This window comes from Ursus arctos, unplaced genomic scaffold, assembly GCF_023065955.2.
Source record: "Ursus arctos isolate Adak ecotype North America unplaced genomic scaffold, UrsArc2.0 scaffold_36, whole genome shotgun sequence".
Lineage (NCBI taxonomy): Eukaryota > Metazoa > Chordata > Mammalia > Carnivora > Ursidae > Ursus > Ursus arctos.
This window is the reverse complement of record NW_026623050.1, coordinates 25,020,228-25,045,145: the sequence shown is the minus strand read 5'-3', so window position 1 is coordinate 25,045,145 and position 24,918 is coordinate 25,020,228. Positions and strand designations below refer to the sequence as shown.

Below are 24,918 nucleotides of genomic sequence, written 5' to 3'. Positions count from 1 at the left end.
TAGCAAATGAGCATTATTCCACTGTGATTAAACCAAAGACTTTCATTCATATCTATCCAGAAACCCTTCTTCTAAAGTGGTTTTTCCTATTCAGTTTGTGGATCTAGCTTCTTTTCATTTACTGGACTTGTTCATGAAAGTGGGATCACCTTTTTCTAGGTGAATGTCTTTACTTGCCTGCTGTCACATTCACCTTGAATTCCACAAAAAGAGAAAAATCTTTAGGAAGGTGGCAGGTACGGTGGCTTCCTCTGAATGTAGCATCAGGGATGAAGTGAGACACTTGAGCATTCTAGAAAGATTCTCCCATCAGTGACTGATGGATAAGCAGAGGGATAAATCTCTGCCTGGTAATACTCTGACCACGATTTATTTTTGCATGTATGTCCAACTGTTTTCGTTATGGCAACTTTCCCTTGTTGACATGTCGTCATTGATATGAAGGCCCCATCTATAGAACACCGAATACTAGAATGGGAATGCAACAGTCTGATCAATTACTCAGAGTGTTTCTGCATAAAATCCAACGAATCTGGAAGCTGGTTTATATTTGGAGGCTTCATCTGGGTATTTAATTCAGTGTCTGGCACATAATAGCATTAAAATATGTTACCTATGTAATTGAAGAGGCCAAAAGATGCCCATTTAGGAGTGATGACAGAAGATAACAAAGCAAGACAAGGGTTTTAGAAGTTACTGCCAGGAGTGGAAGATTGTACCCGTACTCTCACCCACCTTGCCTTCTGGCTTCCAACATCATGGGTAGACTTTGCTCACATGCTTCAGATATTATAGACCCCATCTGCCCCTTACGTCTGTGCTAATCAGGCCATCCATGATGCCCTGGTTTGGGGATAATACTTTATTTATTTATTTTTTAAAATTATGTTATGTTAGTCATCATACAGTACATCATTAGTTTTTGATGTAGTGTTCCATGATTCATTGTTTGTGTATAACACCCAGGGCTCCATGCAATACGTGCCCTCCTTCATACCCATCACCGGCCTATCCCATCCCCCACCCCCTCCGCTCTGAAGCCCTCAGTTTGTTTCCCAGAGTCTATAGTCTGTCGTGGTTCATTCCCCCTTCTATTTACACACCCCCCCCCACCTCATTCTTCCCTTCCTTCTCCTACCGATCTCCCTGCTATTTCTTATGATAATTGTCTTTCTCTGCTTGACTTATTTCACTTAGCATAATCTCCTCCAGTGCCGTCCATGTTGCTGCAAATGTTGGGTAAGCGTTCTTTCTGATGGCTCAGTAATATTGCATTGTCCACAATAGCTAAATTGTGGTAGGAGCCAAGATTCCCTTCAACAGACAAATGGATAAAGACGATGGGGATAATGCTTTAAAGAAAAGAGGAAAGGGGCCCAATACTTGTTGAACTTCTCCTGCATGCAGGACACGGTGCTGGGTTCTGTACCTTCTCTCGTTTATCCACTGTCACAAGCACACGGGGGTTATCTTAGCCTTGTATTACAGATGTGGCTCAGAGGTGAGAGTTGCCTGGCTAGTCAGTGGTGTTGCTGAAAGGGAAACACGAGATTGCGCGCTCTTCTCTCTGTGCCAGTGCGATAGACTGACTCCTTTAGGGAAGCGACTGCAAGTGTATTTGGAAGGGAAGGAAGGAAGAGGGACCTGAGGGAGGGATCTGAGTGAGGGCAGTTCACAAGGAGCATAGTGGCTCATAGAAGCCTGCTTATACTGTCCTTGTCTACGGCCCATTTCTTGACCTGGTGAGAGCAGCTTTCAGAGGGCTTGGTCTAGAATTTTGCTACTCCAAGTTTAGTCCATTTGACTGGAAATTTTGGTATCACCTGGGAATGTATACGAACTATAGACTCTCCGTGCCCAGGCCAGACCTACTGAATCAGAATCAGCATTTTTAACAAGATCTCCAGGCGATTCATATGCACATTACACTTTGAGAAGCCCTGGCCTAGAGGCTTGTGGGAAATGATAATCAAAGATGCCGACTGAGTAGTTCTAAGGTAACACGAGATCATCTCTGGGTGTAGGCAATTCTCCTGCGTTAGGCTGAGAGAAAGAATCCTCATGTTTTTATTAAAAAAAAAAAAAAGAGAGAATTTCTTCCAACTGTGAATCTCAAGACTGGTGGTTTCAACCAGGAAATGGGTCTTTCCCTCCTCCAACATTTTAGTCTGCTTTTTGACTACTAAGCCGGGAGTGTGTGCACACACAGGCACACACACACATAATTAGGGAAAAAAAGCTCGCCTGTGAATTTATTAGAAACCGTTGTTGAGCACTGTGTGGACGTTTAATGGAAACCCAATTGTGTTTTCATTATAGTCTCTTTCTAAAAATATTATTTTGGTTTTGGTTGTTTTTCAACACGCAGAAAAATTCGCCCAGTGTATGCAAATGCAAGCCTTAAGGGATGAATAGAGTGTGGTTTTCACAGCTTTGCTCACCCAGGCTGCTTCTGGTCGCCTCCGACAAGCTCCAGGGAAGCTCTTGCAGTCAGCCGCGAGACGCCGCGTGAAGGTCTTTGGAAAAACAACATGAGGGTTTACCCCCCGCCCGTTGCCAGGACACTTTACAAGCAAGCTGGCAAAAGAGGAAGGTTCTGGAGCTGACTGCCGTATCACTTTGTGGACGGGAGGTTCTCAGTGTTTTCAGACTTTCGCCATAACGGAGATGCTTTTTGCCCCATATTTGCTCCCTTCCTTTTCACTGTGTTCTTATCTGTTGAATTCCTGCTCCTCGTAGGTTTTCCTATGGAAGTGTCGGGGCCATATCTACTGGGAGGCAAGGCCAAGACCTAGTATCCCAGAGCCCGCTAGGGAAGGAATGAGGTGTTTTACAGAGTTGTTAAAGCTGACCCTCCCTCACCAGAAAGAGCTAGAACTGGAGAGTCTTGCAAGGCCTCACACTTTCGAATAGCACAAGTCACCCAGTTCCTGGAGGCGGCCTGACAGGAAGTCACAAGTGTTCCAGTCCCACCCTTGCCCCTAACTGGTTAAGTTTGGTCTTAGCTCCTCCACTCTTGAGGGTTGGATGGCACTTCTACGAAATGAGGGTCACAGGTGACCCCTTCTGGCTTTCGAATTAAGGATTCCATTATTCAGTCTACTAGATAATGAGCCCACATTTTGAGGGCAGTGCTGGGCTCATTAGATGCTCTCCTTTTCTTTCCGGTCACAGTTCACATCAGCACATCGTCACACAGGGACGGCAGACGCCCATTTTGACACCCCAGGATTTCCCATAAACAGAAATTTTCTCTCTGGGCAGAAAAATCCTTCTTTCAACAAGAAAGAAAATTTAAAAGGTGCTGATATTTTAAACATTTTAAAAGTTGCTCTTCGATTTCTGTAGGGCCCAGTTTTGCCAAGTGAAAGCCCCTCAACCACTTGAGGTGGTTGCAAAGCTTTACTTCATTGCTCTGTGAAATCTTAGCTTGAGATGCTGGGGGTCAGTGGTTCGCGAGCCGGCAGCTGCTCGTCCGCCTCATCAATCCTGGTGTAAGATGCGTGTCTTGGAAATTGACTGCTTTCCTTAGAAAACTAAAATGATAATAGTAGCTGATATATACTGAGCCCTTTCTGTGTGAAGGGTACTAGAACTAGGGACTGATATTAACCTTACTTTACTGATGTGGAAGTTGTGGCACAGAGATGTTCGGCTACTTACCTCAGGCCTCACAGCTAGGTAGGGGATGGGAATTTGAACACAGACCATGCAGGGATATTCGTCACTCCCCTCCTATGGGAATATTGCTGAGGGCTGAATGTGACTTGGCTGAGCAGAAAAGAAAGGCGGGGAGGGTGGAATGTTCATAGGGGTATATTTGAAACCATTCTTTTGATTTGGGATCTTCTCCTCATTGCCGCTGTTCTGTTTCAGTTTCACAAAACCCTACAAATATCCACGCGATGTTGTCTGGGAACTAGGAACACTGACAGTAGGGACCAAGAATTCTAAGGACAGAATTAAGCATTCCCTTTGTCTTTTTGTTCAACTGATAGAAGGTGCCACTGGTTTTCTTAGTGGGTGAAGAGGGGTAGGAAGAAGCGAGGAGCTATTTCCTCGAACAGATGACCTCCGTCTTCAGCCTCGTTGCAGTAGTCTGAGTAATGACTTGTATGCTCCCAGGGTGGCTGGACACCTACAAAAAAAAAAAAAAAAAAAAAAAAAAGGTGCCATTCCTAGGCTAACTCTGGGATGCATTTCTGGTGTTAGCACATTTGTTTTCTTATGGAAGATGATTGCATTAATGACTATAATCTTCCTACATAATTTAGCACAATTTAGTGTGATCTTTTATTGCCAGTGAAGCCCTGGCCACAGTGTGAAAAAAAAAAAGAAATGAGAATCTGTTTGCTTTGCTGATGAATGTAACCTAAACGGGCTTTTTTTTTTTTTCCTGGCTTAACCCAGGTTCAAAGTATCCACCTGACTGTTGAAGAGGGTGTGCGTCCAGTAGCTATGAGCAGAGAGATTTCAGACTTTCTAGTCTGAGGGGTAGGATTTCCATCTTCAAAATGGTCCGCCCTCAGAGGAGAGCAATCTGCCTCCAGTGAAGCAACTGGAAGACAATGTGAATTCTAACCCTAGATGCTGTATTATTAACGCTAGTGGTAGGATTTGCCAATCAGGGAAAGAAGCTGGGTGCCAGTAGTCAGAAAAGGCATCACGGAAGTGCTAGGACTTGAGGCTAGCCTTCAAGCCTCTGGAATTGCCAGGGCTTAAATTGGGCCCCATCCATCACATAATGCCTTGCAACAGACTGGGACCCTAAGTGCAAATGAGCACTGAGGCTAGGTGGGTACCTTAAGCCAGCTGGGTGCATATTGAAAAGACAAACCAAAATGAATCTAAACCATGGTGCAAACCTGATCATAAATGGTAGCTGACCCATGACCTCAGTTCCACTAGCAGTAGGAAATGGTATGGATTGTGTCAACGAGAGAATTTGTGTTAAAGATGGCAGCCACTCATTGAGATCCAGTGTAATTGTATGATGCTAGAACAAAGGCTTTGTGTCACCATATTTTCTGTTTTCGAGAAAAGACAGATATATATATATATATATATATATATATATATATATATATATATATATATCTTAAAGGAAACATCTGGATATTTAAATATTAGAATATAATTCAGTATTTTTTAAAGTGCTAGACAACCATGTGTAATCCAAATAGAACGGGTAGGGAACCACCCGTATGTCACCTCTGGAATAAGTCTTCATCTCTAAATCAGCACAATGATATTTTCAGCACGTCGTATTTAGGGCATGAGTTCCATTTGAAAATATCAGTCACTCTTTCTAAGATAAGAAACATCACTTCTAATATTCATAGAAGAAAAATATACTGTCATTGACATTTCAGATTTCATTTCTAAAAGAAAATTCTATGTGTTATTAGATTACATATCACAAAATGGTTTTATTGTACTGTAGCAGGAAAAAAGAAAATTTAAACCACTGCTATTATAATTTATAGCATCTTGAGAGTGAGCGTAGGAAGGCTAAGGAATTTGCCATTTTTATTATCATATAATTTGTTTCAATAAAGGTATTTTAAATTTTGGATTTTTCTAGTGAGTCGTGTGTACAAAGATGTGTTGCTAGAAGCTTTCAAAAAACCTAGAAGACCAATCCGAGATTAAGCCATCTGACCTAAAGTGTCTTCTCCCCACAGCCCTTGAACTAGAGGGTATAAGGACCAGGGGAGACAGACTGCAGGGCCTGAAAACAGTGGGAAAGAACAAACAGTGAATGGGAGCAGAAGTAAATCCATCATTAGGGGTGCTTCTCACAAGTTAGGCAACCTTCAGTCTAGCTTTTTCTTCAACCATAGCGTAGCTCCCTAAAAGTAAACCCTCTGGCTCATGGTGTGTGTGTTCATGGAAGGCAGAGCACAATAATGGGGAAGAAGAGTCACCTTACGTTACCCCTTATCTAAGCACTTGGCTTCTAATTAACCACTGCCTCAAGCTGTCCATCTTCTTGAGTATAGCAGGCAACTTTTGACATTTATTCATTATACATTCATTTATTTAATAAACATGTATCGATTACCTGCTCTATGCTAGTAGCTATATGGGCAAAAAGAAGCTGTCAGTGAAGAAATATGTGTAGTCCCAGGCCTACAGAAGTGCATGTTTAGAAGTAGGAGTGAGAAATGTACATTCGTGACTAAATCCAAGTAAACTAAGAGAGGAACATGGCCTTGAAGGCCCAGACGCTATTCGGGGAGCTGCACATGGGAAGGGCAGAGTGACCCGTCCTTACGAGGCCTTATAGAGGCGAAATTTACTCTAGGATAAATTGGCCTAAATGGGGCTACAGGGGAAGCATGAGGCTGGAGAAGGCAGGGCACTGGGGGGTAAAAGGAGCTCTGGAATTCTAGGCTCAGAATACCACTTGCTAGCAGTGTAAGCAGCTCAGCGAGGAGCTTGCTTTTGCATTGCCTCGGTCTCCCCCCTGTAAATGATGGAGTTGGGGAAATCATCCTGGAGGCCCCTTTCTGCCAAAAGGGCTGTAGGTCCTGCCTATGTAGGTGCTCTGGAGCGGAGGGGGTCCAGGGTTTGCTGGGGTTCTTCATGCACAGCTTGCCTTCCCTCCTCCCTGACCTGGGACCAGTATAGTGAGAAGAGTCCTGCTTCCCAGAGGCACCATGGAGTCGTCCAGAAGGGCCACTGTTGTCTTCCCACTGCTCAGAGGGAAATTGGGCTTCAGCAATGAGAACATTAGTGAAGGCCCACCAGCTATTGACAGTCAACTCTTCATCTCGTGGTTCTTGCCTTTTCATTAAACACCTCTTACACATATCCTAGATGGATTCTATCTGTGATCCACCTGAACATTTCCAGTGGAAGGCTTATCTGTTCTGTTTTTCTATGGATAATTCTTAAGGTCAGGAGGAATCCATCTCCCCAAGTTCAAGTGCAGAGCGAGATAGGGCTTTGTCCAAAATGGCAGAGCCTGGGTCCGAATCCAATCACCACACTGCTAAGCTTCCAATGCCAAAATATTCCCGAGTCAGTAAAATCGAGGTGAAAACTCTGATCAAACAAACACTTGATATCCAAGTTACTTCTTCCCTCTACACCAAAACCCTCAGACCCAATCTGCTGGAAGTGGCCGTGGCCTCGCCTGCAGCACGCAGACACAGGGTGGTCTAAAGAAAACTGATAGGTTTGGGAATCAATGGGCCTGAATTTGAATCGCCAGTCTGTTGCAAGAGTCATAATAACGATTTCTCAGTGTTGTAGAATTAGATGAGATCTGTATGTGAAATACCTCATGCACAGTAGAAAGTCAGTGAACGGTAGTGGCTGTTCATTACCGCTACTTAAGAAGCTTCCGTATAATTAGTGAAAGAGGAGTTTACATGAAGTTCCTCAAGCTAGTGGAGGAAATATTAAGGCATGTTATCTCGTAAAATCGCACCACTGATCTTCCGGATGTAAGTTTTGGGATGGGAAGCCCTAGAAGGAGGGGCTGGAGCTCAGCGGGGTCTGGAAGGCCTCTGATTCTCCCATCCCCATGGGCTGCCCGATACAGCGCTGAGCTACTCGTGTCTCCCTGCTCACATACCCTTTGCCTGCTGCACTGGCCCTACATCAAGGCCCTTCCTCGCGTGCCCTGGGCTGTTCGAGGTCTGTCGTGAGGCCTACCGTAGGGCACGGGGTTTTACCTTATCATCAGTACTTGTTTTCAGCCTGACCCCTGGATGCCCCTATTAGGGGAGAGATCTCCTGATTCAATTCCTTCTCAGAATTCTACTGCATAAACAAGCCTAAGCTCTCAGATATAAATAATTCTGATACCAAACAGACTTAGCCGCAGTATTGCTGCTATGCCCTGGGAACAGGGAGGGTGAAAGTGTGGAGAATTGAAAGGGCCTGGGAGGGAGGGGAGGATGCCAGAATTTCTATGGAGAGTCTGGGGAGTGAAATGAAAGAATTTTTGTGCAAATAGTATGGAAAATTCCTTCATGGCCCTTTACATAATAGAAGCTATTTCTAAGTATTTCTCCCACCCACCTTGGGACACACACAGGCATAAGATGACAAAGAAACTCAACTTCTGACGCTTAGCCACAGTTGAATGCCACTCGGCACTAACCAAATTAGGGACATTTTGGTTTTGAAAAGAAGGTAGGTGCCCAGGAGAGTCCTGGTGGGGTCATACACACACATAACACACACGGATCTTCTGTGGCCAGAGAGCTGTGGGGAAGTTCAAGGGACAGTCTCTCTACCCTCAAGAAGCCTCAAGTTTAAGCCTCAGGCTAAGGAATTAAGAGTTTGTTCAGAAGGAGCAGGAGCAAACATCCATAAAAAATGTATGCGAACGGGTGACAAACATGAAATCCAGTAGGAATGCAATTAATTTTATGTGAATCCTCCGGGGCTGCGGAGGTTATGGGTATGAGGAGCAAGTCGGGCGGAAAGTAGCGCGGGCTCCCAGTGCGAGCAAGGGGAAGGCTCACCTTGGGCCGATGGAGTGGTAGTGTGGACTCCAGCACAGCTGGGCCCGTGTGGGAGCTTAATGAGAGAAAAATGGCGGTCAAGGAAGGACCCAAGGAGAACCTTCAAGGAAGATTTATGTGGGAGCAAGGAAAGGAAGGGGTCTTCAGGACGAATTGAGTGACTTCAGGAAAAAGAGGATTGTGGTGCTTCAAGGGAATTACTCTTGCTTGGAGGAGGGGCAGCTAGAGTCAGACAGTTAATTCAGGGATTGAGGGAGAGATCTTCCCTTGGCAACAGCCAGCAGCCAACCCGCCTGCCATTCTGAGGCACTTCAGCAGATGCCCACCTTTCTGGTAGCAGACCAAGACCCGTGGCCTCCAGTGACCAAGGGGGGACCACCTGATGGACACCTTAAGTTTCGAGGCTGAGCAAAGTGGTGTCTTCCCTCAGAACACCATATACCTCCGTTTGCTAAACAAATGACATTATTAGCGTCTTTAAAAACAACAACAGCGACAAGTAACAGCTTCTCCTGAGCTAGGTAAGTAAAAATCAGAAACTATTTATTATCACAACGTATCAGAAAAATGTAGTTCACATCAGAGGCCCATCAGTTTATTAATTTGACTGAATTTTCTCTTGGGGTTTTTCCTTTTTGGGAAGTGATTTGGGCTGAGCCCTAATTCCCCAGAGAGCCTGGCGTTAAAAGAGCTTGAAGTTTCGGGAGTGCTACTTGGGCTGTTATTGGAAGGCTGGCTCACTCCTTGCAGAAGCACCCTCTCTAGTTCATCAGTTATTGATCAAGACGCTGGCATAGGCTTCTGTCTCGAGAGAGGGTGGGCAACAATGGGAAACTGAAGTCTGCCCACGGACTGCTTCAAAATGCAATGCAGCGGGGCGGACACTTCCCTCTGTCTGGACTCGCAGGCTCGCATCTCGACACGAGAGCGAAGACCTGTGGCGTGTCTCCCCTCCGTTTAATACATAGAGACTACCAAATAGGTCGTTCAAGCTCTCTGACCCACTCTTACCACACCACCACCCCCGAAATACCATCCCCGAGCCCACTTTGCAGAGGACAGTGGAATGAGAAACACAACTGTAGCCACTCGGCTGGGGTGCTGCCTGAGGGCACTGTGTCAAGGCACCAGTGGAAAATGCAAGGGATCCACACCATTGGTACCCCCCCCAACGTGGGCCTTCTGAAGAGACCACCAGGCTGAAAGTCAGGAAAGAGAGGTTCTTTTGTTGTGACTTGCAGTAAAGCTCATGCCCCATGGACGCACGTGGGGCACACTGGCAAAGCACGCAGACGCTCTTGTCCTATTATTTGCTTGTCAACCAGTATCAAACTTGATTGATTCTTCTGTTCAATGAGTTGCTTAGGTGCTTTGAGGTCATGCAGACCTAGCCTAAATTACAAGGCGTGCACCCTTTTTACTGCTCTTCATACATTTCCTCACCTGAGACGCGTTGATGGTGCCGGTGAACCTTCATAATACCTGCCACCTCCCTTCCACCTGGGGACCCTAGGAGGATTAATTAGATAGCATCTATAATATACTTCGCACTCCTTGGAGAAAGATTCTACATAAAAGCAAAGTATTATTATTTCTAAGAGGGATGATACTTATTAGCTCCTTGTAGGATCATTAAGCAAATAGATTACGCTTCCCTTTAGAGAAATTATCTCTCAGTTTCCTAATTCTTACATCTTAGAGTCTATAGAACTGAATACACACTCTAAAGGGGGGGGGCTCTGGTTGGTTGGAAAAAGAACCAGGTGGATTTCCAACCATAACCCGAGACGTTGTTTTTAAGGACTTCGTCACCAAAGAAGTAGACAGTATGTCTCCCCTTCCCTCTGATTTTATAAAGTGGCCCTGCTTTATAACAATTACATAATAACGATGGCTCTGCATCTCTAAGTTTGTTCATTTGATGGCCTCGTGAGCCTACAACTGTTGAATCCTTTGATTAAATCGCATCACAGTGAAGCAGCTGTTCAGGAATCACAGCATCATCATCACACATACTTGTGGTGATATTTTACAGACGGATAACGTAAGTTAGGGGTGGAAACTTGGAAATCTAAACTCCGGTCCACAGAAATTTGGGGGAAAACTCAAACCAGTATTTATCTTCTATTCTCCCCGTTTTCCAGATTGTGTCAAAATTCCTCATTTGGCATTTAACAGAAGCGCGGTCTCCCAATGCAACCAGTTCTGCATGCCCTGCGTTTGGGATAACTCTACAATGAGCTGCTAACTGCCTCGGCTGCCTCACTGTGTCCGTGGAGAACCGCTCACTTGGTGGTGCTGGTGGTGGTGGTGCTGGTGCTGGTGGTGGTGGTGCTGGTGCTGGTGGTGGTTGCTGCTGTTGTTGTCGTTGGCACAAAAATGCCACTGAAGAATGATCCTCTTGCTGGGGGAGAGCCAAACAAAACGCAAAGCAAAAATTAAAACCTTGAGCCCCCGACCTGAGTCTGGAGCGAATTTTAGAGGAGAAACCCCAGAGCCAGTGTCTGTAGGGCCTCCGCGGGCACACGAGGAGCGGCCGGCGCCCAGCAGTCACATGCGGGAGCTCGTGCGAATCAGATTCCCATCCATTAAACTCATTCACAGGAAAATGGAATGTAGGTCAGCGGGGAGCGCGGTGCGGTGCCGTGCGCCCGCGCATCCACCATCCCGAGGAACAGGTGTCAGGGGTGTTCAGCGTGGAAGGCTTGAAGCCGGGCTGTAGAAGAGCCGCTCAGCGCGGTAGGAGCCGAACGGATGGCCCGCGAGGCCGACGTCGGTGTCTCTGATAAGCCCGCTGGGGACCAGCGCTCCTCCGACCTAGATCGTGCCTGGCAAGGGCCCGCCGCCGTCGTGCCCGCTGCCCGCTCTCGCCCCGGCATGCTTGGTCTTCCTTTCCAGGCTTTTATTTCTTCCAGTGTATTTGTTTCATTTTATGAGAAGGGGTCCGCACCTCTGAGGGAGTTCAACAAAAACCGGTCAGCTTCTGGGGGCAGCAGGGCAGGGAGAAAGGAGAGGACAGGACGCTTGGCTGGAGAGAGCCCTCGTGGGTGTTTTCATTCTTCGCATCTCGGGCTCCTCCACCCCACCCTCTGAGAGTGAGCCTCCAGCAACTTCGGGGAGCCACCCAGGCAGCATGACAACAGGGTTTGTGAGCTGTGTTTGCTTCTAGGATGGGTGTGATGAAAGCCTGGTGGCAACACCCTGCTTCCCTCGTAACCACACGCTGATAGTGGCCCCTCCCACCACTCATCTCCAACCCGAAACCAGGAAAGAGCACCGGAGAGGAGCCGACATGCAAGCACTTTAGAAACAACAACAGCAGCAAACCTTAGTTTTGTATCTTGTCAGTTCGAGTTTGGAGTCCCGCATCTTTGTCACAGCTGTGTTGCCTAAAATTAGAGGTGAAATTCCCCGAGGAAACGAGGCCTCTTAAAGTCCATTTCACTGGAATTCACCTGTGTTTTCTTAAGAACTTTTAATAAATTAGCAATACCAAGTCTACTGTACTGTTCCCTCAATAAAAGTAAAATGGTAGTCATTTTTTTTTTTAAAAGATTTTATTTATTTATTTGACAGAGATAGAGACAGCCAGCGAGAGAGGGAACACAAGCAGGGGGAGTGGGAGAGGAAGAAGCAGGCTCATAGCAGAAGAGCCTGACGTGGGGCTCAATCCCACAACGCCGGGATCACGCCCTGAGCCGAAGGCAGACGCTTAACCGCTGTGCCACCCAGGCGCCCCAAAATGGTAGTCATTTTTAAAAAATTGGAAAAGATGCAAAAGCAGAAAGGACGGAAAATACTAGATGCAAAATCACAGTTAAAATTTTGATATATTTCCTTGTAGACTTTCTTCCTTTTTTCCTTTCTTCCGTCCTGTTTCTTTTTTCTTTTCTCTTCTCTTTTCCTTCCTTCCTTCCTTTCTTCCAGTCTTCTTTCTTTCTTTCTTTCTTTCTTTCTTTCTTTCTTTCTTCTTTCTTTCCTCTTTTGCTCAAAGTTGTCTGACCTACCTGATGCCATGTTTCCAGGCTCACATATGTGGTATTTGGAAATATGCTGCTTTAATCGAAACACAGGGCTGTGTAAGGATGAAATTAAATGACCCCTTAGCACTCGTCCAGCACCTTCTCCATTCACACTGGCCAGAGAGGATACGTGATGTGAGCTGGCATGCTCTCCATCCCTGAAGCAACTGGAAAAAAATGTTAGGATGGCATCAACCTAATTGCCCTTAAGCAGATTAAGCCTCCTAATTCTTGTGGTAAGACCTGTTGGTGACTGTCCTTATCTACCCCCATCCCCCTGTAGCCACTGTTGATTAATTGTGAATTTACATGCTCTGAGACAGAGAGGTGAACACTTGTGCCTCTCTAGTGTTCTCTGTGCATTCTGTGTTCATTGAGGAAGATGGAGCCAAGTGGGAATGTGGCCAGCAGTGCAACTGGCTTTCAGATGCATGTTTCTGTAACACATCTTAGTGCTATATTTGTCAATGGACTGAGGGCCTCAGAGAACTTTCCAAGGTGAAAACCTAACATTGCTTCCATGGACATTGAGGGTAAAGCCCTTAACCCTGCGACTTAATGAGAACAAAATTAAGTGCTTCTTTAAGCAGCTTAGATTTATCTTGTCAATATAAGTGATGGGAGGTTTCTTTGTGTGCTTTAGAAAGGAGATTGTGTGTGTGTGTGTGTGTGTGTGTGTGTGTGTGTGTTAATCTAAAGCACCGTCTCTTGGCTTCATTATGTCACTATCCACACTGTTCCTTTATGATAGACAGGGTTCATCTATTCCCCTGCTCTAAACTTAATTACTTTGCAATTAATTCTTTGTTGAAAATAGCAAGGCTCCTAAACTCGGAACATCTCATTGTGAGAACGGCTGTTTATGGATAGAGGTCAAGAGGACGAATTGGAATATTCCGCAGCACTGCCACAGATATTTTGAATGAAAATGGCAAGAGAGAAAAGGCCCATTCCAAACAGAGTTGCCACAGGAGGTGAGGGCTTCCTCCCAAACAAACTGAGTTAAGAATTTCAAACAGAGGGGCGCCTGGGTGGCACAGTGGTTAAGTGTCTGCCTTCAGCTCAGGGCGTGATCCCGGCGTTATGGGATCGAGCCCCACATCAGGCTCCTCTGCTGTGAGCCTGCTTCTTCCTCTCCCACTCCCCCTGCTTGTGTTCCCTCTCTCGCTGGCTGTCTCTATCTCTGTTGAATAAATAAATAAAATCTTTTAAAAAAAAAAGAATTTCAAACAGAGCACCATAGAAAAATTTCATTCCAATAATCTGCAGGAACTAACATTTTTTTAATAAACTGTTAGTACTGTATGGCAGCCACTAGAACGTGCACTGAGTTAATCCTTATAAGAATCTCCCCAGCTAGGCTATATTCATCTTATCAATGATGTAATTTCTTAAGATGACACAAATAATGTAACACACATAACAACTTAACGTCTGTCCCGCATGGTCACTGCTGAGTGGTTTGCAAACATAAGGTCATTGAATCCGTTATGCCAGTTTTACAGATGAGAAGACTGAGGCTTTGTGAAGGGGAGGTGGCTTGCCCGGTGTTCCGCTGCTGCTAAGTGCTGATCCCAGCCTCCGACTCAACCATCTGCCTGTGCTCTCAGCTATAATCCTACACTCCCTCCCTCACACAGCCCTCGTCCTTACCCTCCACCGACTTGGGAAAACAGTCTTTCAGGGAGTGTCCTGCAGGCCAGTTGGTAGAGAAGGGACTTTACGGATGTGTGAACTTGACGAGAGGCTATGGTTTTTCCAGGGCCCGTGAGGAGTCCAAGACTGAAGTGGTCCCTGATAACCTCTTAGCCCTCAGGCAACTCACCAGATTTCGGAGGTCAGTGGTGAGCATGTTGGTGTTACAGATGGAGGAGGGTACCATGTTTCTGTCCTACAGAAGTGGGTATGTAAGGACAAGATAAGGAAAAATCAGAGCCCACCGAGTCAGGGCCATGTGCGACAGTGGAGGGTCTGGGCGCTGCCCGAGTTTTGCATGTAGTGAGTAATAGATAAATATTGGTGAGTGAGTGAATGAATGAATTCTCACACTTGTAAGGGCAGAAGAGAAGCAGTACATTGGTGAGTTCTAAAAATTTTGCCCACTTTACCAAACGTAGAGAAACTGAATCTCAGACTAGAATTTTCTCTGTGAGACCCTGTGAGTCAGTAAGATCTGCTCACCTCCTCTGTGGAAATTCCACTAACTTCTTCAGACCCCCCGAATCCTTGGTGGTTCCTGTCTCAGCCCCTCTTCAGAAACTTAACATGTGAAGCATTATATTATGTGATAAACGAGGCTTTTAGGAAGACAAGGCACTCACACAGAGCTGCATGTTTCTTGAAGGCATTCACTAATTTTTTCCTTGTTTGTTTTTTTTATTGAGGTGTAGTTGACAGAAGGCATTCACTTTTGATTCATTAAGTAGTCCAAAGATATATTCTAAGGAGCTCCTATGTGCGAGGCATACGGCAGGAGCTTAGGATTCTGAAATAGAAGCTATTGTCCCTGTACTTAATTGGGAAGAGCGATGTTTTCTATCTGTGGGGAGGGAGGATGGTGGCATCGGAGTGTGCATGAGGCATGGGTATAGACAGATCCGCAAACAAAAATAACACAGCACGATCGCTATAAAAATGGTAAGCACAGAGAGCAGAAGGCAACTCCGGGGGGAATTTAGAAGAGGTGCCTCTCCCTGGAGGTGAATGCACACCACACCTGGGCTCAGCGACTGGTGAAGGAAATACCTCCCTGCCCTTCCGTCACCACTTCCCTTGAGCTGTGACCGCGCTGCACAACGGACCCCAGGCAGGAGTGAGGGCGCACGGGGGAGAGACAGCCACCTTCGCCAGGGTGTGATGATGACGTGAGGACTGCTCTGAGTCTGGAAGGCTGAATGGGAATCAGCCCAGGAAAGCAAAAAGGAAGAGCATTCCTGGTAGAGAAAACCAGACCGTAAAGCTCAGAGGTCTCCAAGACATGGAGCACGTGGGGGCTGTGAAGGCTGAGAAACCAGGTGCCGTTCTTCATTAAAGAACTTCCTCGATGCCTCAAAAACAGCACTGTATGGGAAAAGCACTTATGGCAAATGAGATACATTGAAAAGATTCCTGGCTTTTTTCTTGCTTTGTTTTCTTGCTGTTCTTTTCCCCAGACTGAGTAGAGGATGACTAGATTATACTCAGTTCCCACATCCTTAAGGAGAGAGTTGAAAGTATCCCTTGGATTCTGTTCTCTGTGAGTGGAATGAAAGATTTCCCTTAAGCATCATCACATTTCATCCAATTTCTGCAAACCTAAAGAACTCTGGGATTGGGGCTATGGTCAGACAGGACCAAGGTCAACCACCCCTCTCCCCTTCTCTTACAGTGGGCTTTACCTTCCCTTGAGGAGTGCATTGCTGCTGAAAATCGTGTTCTGAAATACCTCTTTGATGGCAACTGCCCTGGCAAAAGGAGTAATGAAGAAGGGTTGTTATATTTTACACGCTTTTGAATAGAGTGGTACATTGTTATTCAAATCCCACATGATGGCCAGTGTGCACATTATTCTTCCCGTGCTCTAGTTTTTTCATAAAATACGTGCTTCCCTGCCCATCCACCCCCTCCCACCTCGAACCCCTGTTTCTCCTAATGAGCACAATTCCCATATCTGGCCAGGTCAGCCTCTCTGCAAGGTCCTTCCTGTCTCTTTGACCTCTCCGGCTTTCCTCCTGGACAAAAAGCAAATCAGCAAGCGGAATCGCACCAGGAATATCACATCATGTCCTATGTGTGTACTGCGTGTGAAGTCAGTGAATGGAGCACTCTTAGCTTCTGGAATATAATGCTAATCTAAACAAACTTGGGTAAATAGCCCACAGAGCTTTATGTATAGAATCAGGCTTATTTGGAAAACTATTGGTAAGTATTAAAATGTCGCCAGTGATTGTCATTGTGAGTCAATACTAAATATACTAAAGATAAAAGTGAAACTTTCAGTGATGCCAGTGATCTGTTCTAGAAAGTGTTAAGCACTATGCTTCACATAATCCCCATTTTACATAGAAATCAGGAAACATGCCCAAGTTTCAGTAAAAACAATTTAAGAAACGGATGCTCCAAATCTTAATGTTGCCCTCATTTTCTAAAAAGGAGCAAGTTGACTCAAATTCTATACATAAAATTTGGGGGCTAGAATTTGGCTCAAACTTTTTGATATTCCTGATTTTTTTTTCTTATATGACATACACAGGGACATACCTCACTTAGGAAAAGAACAAAGACATGAGACAGTTTGTATATCGTTCGGACTCAAATCACAAGAAGGGGAGTGGAATAATGTATTAAGTAAGCTAAAGAAAGATAAAAATATATCTAGATTAATTCATTTGCATTTTTAAATTTAATATGAAGAATAAAATCCTAAAAATATTTTTAATTTTTTTGTCTATAGTTGACACACAATGTTCCATTAGTTTCAGGTGAATAAGATGATTCGACAACTCTGTACATTATGCTGTGCTCTCCACAAGTGTAGCTACCGTCTGTCACCAGACAACACTACTACAATATCATTGACTGTATTCCCCATGCTGTGCCTTTTATTCTCATAACTTCTTTATTCTATAACGGGAAGGCTGTATCTCGCACTCCCCTTCACCCATTTTTCCCATCCCTCCAACCCCCTTCCCTCTGGCAGCCATCATTTTTTTTTTCTCTATTTATAGGTCTGATTCTTTTTGTTTATTGTTTTGTTTTTTAGACTCCACATGTAAATGAAATCCTATGGTATTTGTCTTTCTCAGTCTGACTTATTTCACTTAGCATAATACCCTCTAGCTTCATCCATGTTGTTGCAAATGGCAAGATCTCATCTCTTTTATGGCTGCCTAATATTCCTGTGTGTGTGTGTGTGTGTGTGTGTGTGTGTGTGTGTGTGTGTGTGTGTACGTACCATATCTTCCTTATCTATTCATCCATATGTGGACACTCTGGTTACTTCTCTATCTTGGCCATTGTAAATAATGCTGCAATAAACATAGGGGTGCATATATCTTTTTAAATTATTGGTTTTGTTTCTTTGGGTAAATACCCAGCAGTGGAATTATTAGATGATATGGTATTTCTGTTTTTAATATTTTGAGGAACCTCCATACTTTCTTCCACAGTGACTATACCAATTTGCATTCCCACCAGCAGTGCACAGTGATTCCTTTTTCTCCCCATCCTCACCAACACTTGTTATTTCTTGTCTTGATTTTAGCCTTTCTGACAGGTATAAAGTGATATCTCATTGTGGTTTTGATTTGCGTTTCCCTGGTGATGAGTGATGTTGAGCATCTTTTCATGTGTCTGTTGGCCATCTGTATGTCTTCTTTGGAAAAACGCCTCTACAGGTCCTTTGCCTTCATAAAAATAATTTTTAAAAATATAGGCGAATATGTTTTTGGAATAGACAAAGTCTTTATAGGCATACAAGCAAAGGCGGAACCATAAATGAAAGACTAGATCCCACCCCTTTAAATAAAACAAAACATTTTTTAATTTGCACATGTGGTTATATCCTGCACAAAATTTAGAAAGAAAATAGCAACATATGATTAACTTTACAGAATCATCACAAATTGTTAAGTAAAAGACTGATACCACGTACAAAAATGAGCAGAGATATGAGCAGGCAATTAACAGAAGAGAAATACAAAAGTCAGTAAGCTCAGATAAGACAATCTCTTAACTAAACAAAGACACATAAATTAAAAGAAGATACCTTTGAGTCAACTAAGTATCGAGGTTTATTTTTCAGGATAATGTTCATGTTGGTGAGGATATACACTACGGTGGGAATTACAAATTGATAAACTCTCATAGATCACTGTCGATATATATTAAATTCTTTTTAAAAATTAAACTTCCAAGAATGTACTTTTTAAAAGAAAATTATGAATGTCAACAGCGATATACGTAACAAGGATATTTATGGTAGAATTATTTTTACTAACCAAAAAAGAAATACTAAAAGGGCTGTAATTACCAGTATGTGGTGGAATTCATGGGAATTTTAACTTTCATAAAATTTGTCTTGACGTTCTATAGTAAATATGTATTACTTTCATTTTTTTTTTTTAATGGTGATGTATCTTTCTTAAGAAAGATATTAGGAGGCACCTGGGTGGCTCAGTCAGTTAAGTGTCAGACTCTTGATTTTGGCTCAGGTAATGATCTCAGGGTTCTGAGATCAAGCCCCAGGTCAGCTCTGCATTGCACGTGGAGCCTGCTTAAGATTGTCTTTCTCCCTCTCCCTCTGCCCCTCCCCCTGCTCTAGGAAGGGAGGGAAGGAGAGAGGAAGGAAGGAAGGGAGGGAGAGAGGGAGAGAGGGAGGATGGAGGGAGGGAGGGAGGGAGGAAGGGAGGTAGGTAGATAGATAGTAGAGCGCTTTCACAGTGGCCTATCAAATCGGAGGCTGGCAGTGGGAGTGGTTGGCCCTGGGGGAAGGAATACTTTATCACTGACATTGCTTAGGGTTGTCGGCCCATGGTCATAATCAGAAGCAAACCAGCTTTTATTAGGCTTTATCATTTTTTTTAAGATTTTATTTAATTATTTGACAGATATAGAGACAGCCAGCGAGAGAGGGAACACAAGCAGGGGGAGTGGGAGAGGAAGAAACAGGCTCATAGTGGAGGAGCCTGATGTGGGGCTCGATCCCATAACGCCGGGATCACGCCCTGAGCTGAAGGCAGACGCTTTAACCGCTGTGCCACCCAGGCGCCCCTATCATTGTTTTTAAATCATTGCCTGCACACTGGGCAACTGCTCCCCCATCATTCTCCCCTCCTTGACTCATGACTGTAGCTGCTGACGCTTCTGGAAAGAAAGAGGAAGGGGAGACACCTAAACTTCAGCGTCTAGTAGGTAAAAATCACTTGCAGTTGGTACTTACACCAGTGTCTACAATAACATACATGATCACTTCACGACCACAAACACCGAAGTGTTTTTCCAGCTTATGTAGCTGGTCCGACTTCAGGAGGGGAGTGGCATCGTTTTCACTTTGTAGGCTTTTACATTCTGCGTGCGTGTGGAATCCCACAGGAGCCTCGTTTGTCCTCTCACACAGGAACTTCACAAGTGACAGTCGCCGGCTGACTGAGCGGTGTAACTCCGCATTTCTATCCCGGAGGAACCGTGAATGAGATACCATATAATATGAATGGATATCCCCCTAGGCACCCTATAAATTTATTATAAAGCACTGGATTTTGCAATAACAAAAAATAACTTACGGAATTTGAAGAAAGTCTAAAAATGAGAAATCTGTGTCCCTTCAGGGTCACACTAGACCACAGATCCCACTCACGGGCCTGACTCCATTAATACGAGAGCGGGCCTTATTTTATCCCAACCAGGCAGAAATACTGCAGTGTGGGGCTCGGAGGTTTCCAGTGTTTGGGGACAGAAAGTAGACATAAGTCAACGCACGTTTCTGGAAGGAAATAGCAAACGTGGACAGCTCTGTAGGTCGAGGCTATAAGAACAGCTGGTTAGATGATGCTTTGTTTGCTTTTAATATCCACTTTGTAAAAGATCTTTAGAAAGATAAGATTTGGGGTTTGGGCTGTACTTGGAAGATTGGGGTGAGGGAGGCCTCATTTGGGCAGCTGTGTGGGGCGCCTAGCATCTCACTTGGACTTGTGGTTTGGGGGAAAAACAATATATTGGGGTTTATGTAGTTCTTTAAATGTTTATTGTTCCCACTAGTCTGGCGTTTAGTTATCTTTTAAGGAAGTCATGAGTAGAGCTAAAATTTATAATACGGAAATTACTCAAAATCCTGCGAAAAACCATCCGTACCAGTTGGAGTTGTTTTTAGTTCAGGAGAGCTGAAAAGTCTCTCCGCGTTGACTGTGCCAGGCAGCGAAGAGTGATGGCAAGACGGAAAGCCTCCTTCCAAAGTCGGGCCCTCATTTTTGCTCCAGTAAAAACCCTTTAGAATCTCAGGAAACGGGTTTTCTCTTGCAATTGCCCACCCTAAACACGGGTACTATTTATTATATCAGTTTAATGAGAGGACCATCTCAGGCTCATTAAGTTGATTTGAAAAATGATCAGAAGAATCGAGACTGTGTCTGTGGAGAATATAAATGCCTCCAAGGCTATATTCATTTTAGGAAAACCAGGTCTTTTACCTTTGCTCTCGCTTCACCTCAGCATTTTCTTCCACAGCGGAAATAATGCGTTTAGTCATTTTGGAACAACGGTTTAATACATTAATGATTGCAGGTGCTGTTCCTAGAATTTTGGCTCTGCAAATGTGATGTGGTGAATGGGTCAAAGGCAGCCAGCGAGGGTTGTGTAAAGTGAGGATTTTATGAAGCCAAGATACGCCGCACTGTAAGCAGAAGCACCCCACATAATTAAAATAGACGGGGAACATATGCCACGGAGAAGGTCAAAGACCTATGTGGTGGGCACTGGGCTGGGCCAAGGGAAGGGGCGTTAAAAAGATAGGAAATCAGAGATGCGTGGGCCTCCTGTTCCGTGGCCTCTGGACTTAGGAGTTGTTGTATAATCCATGCCAGCAGCTGGAGGGGATTTGGCTAATAGTTCACTTAATTTTTCTGCAATGTCCTTTTTTTCTCTGTAAGTCAGCCTGAGTGGAAAGAAAGTGGAACTCTGGTCAATGAATCAAATGGCAGGAGGGGCCAGCTGGGAGGACTGAGTCCCCCTGGATCCCACACGTATTACTCCACTGCTTGGCTGTACTTCGAGTGCAGGTTAAATGAATTGTCCCCATTAGCGGGCTGATAGGACAGCTCCTTTAGATGAAGGAGACTCTGACTTTGAATGTCACCGTGAGGAAAAGGTAGCCCTCATAGAAAAGTTGACAGTACCACTTGTGGCAGTATTTTACTGTCATCGTTAAAAGTATATAAAATGGTGACTTACAGTAAGGCTCCGAGTTTCCACATAATATATAATCATAATAAGACTTCTGTCAGCTTAGGAGTGATGTCAGAATGCGCTGCGGCTCGCCGGCTTATCCGAGGCGGGGTGGTGGTCACGGAAGCGGTACTTGGTACCGCTTGGTACTTGGTACTGGCAGCTTGGTACTTGGTACTGGCAGCTGAGGCCGATTCGCTCTGACATTGATGGTCCTGACGCCATCACAGTCACTCTGATTAGTCACTTCTGCCTTCAGTTGCTGAAACTAAAATCCCAAAAGTTTACTTGTTTCATCTGTGTATCTTTTGTAGCAATATTTAAAGCACTCTTCAGTAAAGTGACACCAAGTATGACTACTTGGGGGGAAAAAGCATTAAAAATCAGGAGCATGTTGAGTTGGCTGAAAGGCTCCTGATGTCTGAGCTCAAAGCTCTCCGACCTTTACCGTATTGGCATCAGGGAGATGGCTTGTTTTATTTGTTCTGTTACCTTGGAAACTGAGGCACACATTTCATCGGTGCAGAGACAGAGTAACAGAATCTGTTCGTCATCATACAGTAGTTGTAGGAACTATCTGGAATGTGTAAATCCTGTATAAGGGTCTTTTAAAATGCAAAAAAATATGTATATCAAGATATCCATAGGCAAAAAAAAAGATGTCTGTAGGGGAAATATATATAAGCGGGAAGAGGGGAAGAGGTCCCTGTCACGTGGATTTCTTCATGGACATAAGCACCTGAAAAAAGTCAACAGGGCCTCAAGTGACCAAGGATGGAAAAAATATGCTTAGAGTTGGGCTGAACTAACATAAGCCTGCATTTTTCTCAGTGCCCCCCAAAACCCTCTTTGCTCTCGAAGCTCATGGATGTGATGAACAATGTTTGGGCAAATGTGAGAGGGCAGAGAGGACTGCTGGGAGCACAGAAGGGGCTCATGCAAAATGGCTGCCCGAGAGGACTGCTGGGAGCACAGAAGGGGCTCATGCAAAATGGCTGCCCGGACGGATTTTGGGTCCCCAGTTGAGGCTCTCATACTCACCATGAGTACCGGGACCACGGCTCTCCTGTTGGCCGTTCCCATCACCTAACACAGTGCTTGACAACATGGAGCAAGGAGAGAACAAACAATCATACAGCAACCAGGGCAATATCGATGGCAAGTCTGAGTTTTCACACTTAAACAAATTCCACTTTGAGCTGAAAAATGAGGTTATTCATACATTGTTCATTAGTGAGATGTTCAAAGAGTTTCAAGCTGTCCTTCGACTCTGGGACTAAATTAGTGACAGCTTTGAAATTAGAGGTAACCAAAGCTACCTCAAATGGATATGGGTTGATTTCCAAATTCATAAAGGCATTGAGAGTGCTGTTTTTAATATTGTGTGTGTCAAAGGAAGACATAGCTGTGTGTGACAGAGTTGATCCGCATGCGTTTGGACAATATACTATCCTTGGGAGGCCAGTCTCTCACTGTGGCAGCTAGGACTGTCCTCGAGGCTTGGGCAAGGCTCCTGTAGTATCTTGTCCACAAATACAGGAGGTGGACCCGAGGGGCACTCATACAGCTGTACACCATCTAAACACTGGTTTACCAAATCCAAACTGTGCAAAATGAGAAAGGACAACCAGAATGTAAAGCCAGAAGAGGCTGTTAGTAAAAAAAAAAAAAAAAGTTATTGTTGATGGAAAGGAGGGGAGACCACAGGGAACTCTTTGACCCAGGATGCAGATCTTTGCCTCTGATGCTTTTTTTTTTTTAAAGATTTTGTTTATTTATTTGACAGACAGCCAGTGAGAGAGGGAACACAAGCAGGGGGAGTAGGAGAGGAAGACGCAGGCTCCCAGCAGAGGAGCCCGATGTGGGGCTCGATCCCAGAACTCCGGGATCACACCCTGAGCCGAAGGCAGACGCTTAACGACTGAGCCACCCAGGCGCCCCTGTCTCTGATGCTTTTTGCTGGATGCCTTTGGCTCTTGGTGCGGGCACGGGAGGAGCACTTACAGGATTTGGCCAGAGAAGAAATAACTACAATGACCCCTGAAATGCCCCATGCCTGAGCTTTGGCCCCCAGCTCTGTCCTACAGGAGCCACTTGACCTTGAGCGTGCCCCTCCACCCTCCTGACACTCCATTTCCTCACTGAGGAGTGGTTCAGCAGTATCTGCACTACTGAGATGAGGAAATCAGAAAGATGGGTTGAAAATACGCAGCAAGTGTATGGCAATGAATATGTCGTTACAATGGCAAACTGCAAGTTGACCTTGGATAATCTCCATGGGAGTTTGGAAATGTCAACTCAAACAACAACAACAACAACAACAACAACAACAACAACAACAACAACAACGGTGACGACAACACCCTGATAGGGAAATGCTTCATCTTGTTTGAATGAAGATCAGATTGCTAGTCTGAATGATGAATTGAAAGTACCTGCCAAGGGACTGAACTCTAAGTTACAAACAACCACCTGTCCTCAAATAACCGCCAAAGAAAGTAGCCGGGATTTCTTGGGTTCTTGTTTGGACTCATTTAACCAAGGAACTTTGATTTACTTCGGTTTCAATGTAGTGGAAGTGGCCGGCTTTTAAGGATGGCTGCTATTATATGCCACTGATGGGACTTTCATCCAGCCCACAAAACATGGGCTGCTGAGAACAAAGGGAATCATGCAGAAGATTGTCAAGAGGGTAGACTCATCGAAGGACGGTAAAAAGATGGCAGAGAGCCAGGGGAGGGGAAGGTGGAATTCGAAGTCAGGTCTTCTGATTTATTTTCTACTGCATGCTCCCTTCACGTGGCCATAACAAATTCTAGTACTTCCTCATCAACCGATGAGGTTATATTCCTAAAATGTATCATAGTTGACAAAACCACCATTAAGACCCCTTTGAAACAAGAATTTAAGGAGGAGGGATAAAAGGAAGTATATGTTTCTTTTTATAAATAAAATAAAATAAAAGGCTACGTAAATAAAATACGTATTCTAAAGGTATCTAAGTTACTCTAAGGAGTAACACTTACTTCAGCATTTGTGGGCAATGAATGCTGCCTGTTCACATCCGCATGCTTTATGTGAGGGGGACTGGGCCTCTTTTTAAAGTTTTCCAGCCAGTAAGGGCCTTTCATTATGAAAATTTCAAACATAGACGCAAAGAGAGGCAAGTATGCAGTGAGCTCTTGTATTCCAAGCACCCAGATTGAACACTAATCAAGATTTTGTCCCCCGTGCTTCATCTCTCCGTTTCTGCTTTGCTGAAGCATTTTAAAGCCGGCCTCGGACATTGTATCATTTCATCCCTACATGTTACAGATTTCAGTCTGCAGTCAAAGGCCTGATAACTCGCATTCTCCCCTGTGTTCTTTTCAAGGTCGCTCAGAACGGTTGTGAGATAGTTATTTTGTTTTGTCTTCTGGACATGCTATGTAGCATAAACTGGTTTTCCCTTTCTGCACTAACTCCCACAGACATGATCTGGACCCCCAGTCCAG

The 24,918-nt window shown here is 44.6% G+C and overlaps 1 protein-coding gene across 1 annotated transcript in view; it reads left to right on the top strand.

Moving 5' to 3' along the window:
* The window catches only part of RORA (RAR related orphan receptor A), a 700,240-nt gene that overhangs the window by 481,863 nt on the left and 193,459 nt on the right, over positions 1-24,918 (top strand). The window lies entirely within an intron of this gene.